General features: G+C 36.9%; 1 pseudogene; it reads right to left on the bottom strand.

Moving 5' to 3' along the window:
- Nucleotides 1–2,377, bottom strand: LOC114639203 (annotated as a pseudogene).
- Nucleotides 2,378–3,334: the final 957 nt, after the last annotated feature.

The following is a 3,334-nucleotide window of genomic DNA, read 5'->3' as shown; positions in this document are numbered from 1 at the left end:
TTACTCTCCAGTATGAATTGTTTCATGCTTTTGAAGTTGACCATGAGAGGATTTACCACATTGCTTACACTGATAAGGCTTCTCTGCAGTATCTGTTCTTTTATGTACTTGAAGATAACCATGACTTGCAAATGCTTTATCACACTGGTTACATTTGTAGGGTTTCTCTCCAGTATGTCATCTTTTATGGGTTCTGAGATTACGTGGTTTTGAATAGGATTTACCACATTGATTACAGTCATACATTTTCTCTCTAATATATGTCCTCTTATGACTTTTAAGATCACTATGACGTGTAAAGGCTTTAGCACATTGGTTACATTCAGAGGGTTTTTCTGCAGTATGTATGTGTTCTTTTATGTTTTTGGAGATGACTTTGTTTGTAATAGGCTTTATCACATTGATTACACTTGTAGGGTTTCTCTCCAGTATGAACTCTTTCATGTACTCGAAGACTACTTGGACACACAAAGGCTTTATGGCATAGATTACATTCAAAGGGTTTCTCTCCTGTATGTGTCTTTTTATGCCTGTGAAGACTACTATAACCTGCAAAGCCTTTACCACATTGATTGCATTTGTAAGGTTTCTCTCCAGTATGAATTATTTCATGCTTTAGAAGTTGAACATGGGATGCAAAGGATTTACCACATTGCTTACATTCATAAGGTTTCTCCCCAGTATGTGTCCTTTTGTGTATTTGGAGATTAATGTCTTGTGAATAGGCTTTATTACACTGATTACACTTGTAGGGTTTCTCTCCAGTATGTGTCCTTTTATGACTTTGAAGACTACTATAACGGGCAAAGACTTTACCACATTGCTTACATTCATAAGGTTTCTCTCCAGTATGTGTTCTTTTATGTATTTGAAGATGAATGTTTTGTGAATAGGCTTTATCACATTGATTACACTTGTACGGTTTCTCTCCAGTATGTGTTCTTTCATGACGTTGAAGAGTACTATGACTTACAAAGGCTTTATCACACTGATTACATTCAAATGTTTTTTCTCTAGTATGTGTTCTTTTATGTATACGGAGATGACTGTCCAAGGAATAGGCTTTATCACATTGATTACACTTATAGGGCTTTTCTTTGGAAAGTGTTCTTTTATGTCTTCTGAGATAACTCTGTATTGAAAAGGCTTCATCACCTTGGTTACATTTGTAGGGCTTTTCTCTAGTCTGTGTTCTTTCATGTACTTGAAAACTACTTTGATGTGCAAAGGATTCACCATATTGAATATTTTCATATATTTTCTTTCCAGTATGAATTCTTTCATCCCTTTGAGGATAGCTGTGACATGCAAAGGCTTTTCCACACTTAATATACTCAGAAGGTTTTTCTACACTATGATTTCTTTCATGCCTGCAAAGAGAATTGGCATATATGAAAGCTTTACCACATTCTTTACACCAATGTGCCTTTATATCTGTATGAATTAATTTTACAATTTTGTCCAGTTACTAAAACAAATTGAATCATAAGGTCTTATCATTTTGTTTACATCATGCTTTCCCATTCATTATGGGTTGTTTTGAGTCTTTGAAGATACCTGTAATGGTAAAAGCATTTATTACATGGCTCACATTTGTAGCATCTTTTTTCACTGTGAGGCTTTTCACATATTTGAAGAGAACTGGAAGAACTCAGAGCCTAACCACATTGAGTACATTCAAAAATGTTTGTGTACTGTGAATATACTAGATTTGCATACTGAATTTGCAACATTTACTGGGTCAAACTGAGAGGAATTTCCACATTCTTAGTACACATAGGAATTTTCTGCAGTGTGTATTTGTGGATATATTCCCAATGAAGTTGGAACACCAACTAATTATAAACTTGTATCATAGTGAGAAAGTCTACTCAAATGGAGAATATCTTCTCATTGTTCTGGGAGAGGGAAGGAGGAAGAGGAAGAGGAGGAGGAGGAAGAGGAGGAGGAAGATGAGGGAGAAAAAGAGAGGCATATTCATACAAACATACACATGAAAATTACCTTGCATGTCTTCTAGAACTTTGACAATGCTCTTCAATATTATGGTCTTCCCAATTGTAGCCTAAAATATAGTACCAGAAAAGGTATGAATTATTACTGGAAATTAGGAAAAATTTAACTTACTATCTTCAGTGAATCTGATTTATTCACCTCAGTCTTCCTCGTTTTCAAGTGAAATTACAGAAGAGCATCAGTAACAAAGAAAGAGCTGTTCCCTTATTTGAAAAAGTGAAAGAAAATTCAGTGTCTTACCTATAGCAGTGAGGTTCCTGTAGGTCTCCAGCATCACATCTTTGTAGAGACTCTTCTGTGAAGGATTCAGCAAAACCCATTCTTCTTGAGTGAAGTTCACATGCACATCATCATAGGTCAATGAATTCTAAAATAACCCACACATGTGTACAAAAGGAACCATGATACAGACAACACTATAAATGGATACTTCACTGACAATATATTCATATACTTCTGGTGCTTCCTCCACTTATTTCTTGACCCAGTAGTTTTAATGTAATCACCAAGTCATCTTAAAATTAAGCTGAGTAATGAGCTTCAGCTCTGTCACATTTCTTCACTCTTTGAACAGGGTATACCTTTGCAAGAGAAATTCAAATAAACACACACACATAAACACACAGGAGATGGAGGGAGAGAGGGAGGGAGGGAGGGAGGGAGAGAGGGAGGGAGGGAGGGAGAGAGGGAGGGAGGGAGGGAGAGAGGGAGGGAGGGAGGGAGGGAGGGAAGCAAACAGTACTGGGCACATATCAGAGAAATTCTATGAACAATTACTAACTACAAGCATGACAGGCAAGTTGGGTATATTGACTCATGCCTGCCTTTAATCCCAGCACTCAAGAGCAAAAGCAGGTATATCTCATTGAGTTGGATGCCACTCTGGTCTATCCAGGACAGCCAGAGGTACTTATCAAGTCCCTGTCGCCCATGTAAAAAAAAAAAAAAATCAATCAATCAAACAAGAAAGAGAAAAAGAACTCAGAGGTTTTTACTGAAGTTCCCTCAAAGAATTGTACATTCATTCCAGTTCTGTATTCATCTTCCAGAATCCTGAAGTACCCCAATTGAAACTGTAATATTAATAGGATCTTACTAAAAGGAGATGCATGTTTACTCAGTTACAAATGGTCAGATGGAAGTATCAGAAATGTAAATGTTGATCATAAATCAGCAACATAGGGCAAGAGAGATGTCTCAGCAGTGAAGTTCTCTTGTTGGTCTTGAGAATAACTGGGCTCAACTGCCAGTACTTACAAGGGGGCTCACAACTATTTATTACTCCAAGTTCAGGTATTCTGAGGCCATCTTCTGATTA

This window comes from Grammomys surdaster, unplaced genomic scaffold (genome assembly GCF_004785775.1).
Source record: "Grammomys surdaster isolate TR1022 unplaced genomic scaffold, NIH_TR_1.0 125688, whole genome shotgun sequence".
NCBI classification, from domain to species: domain Eukaryota; kingdom Metazoa; phylum Chordata; class Mammalia; order Rodentia; family Muridae; genus Grammomys; species Grammomys surdaster.
This window is presented reverse-complemented; position numbering and strand designations above follow the sequence as displayed.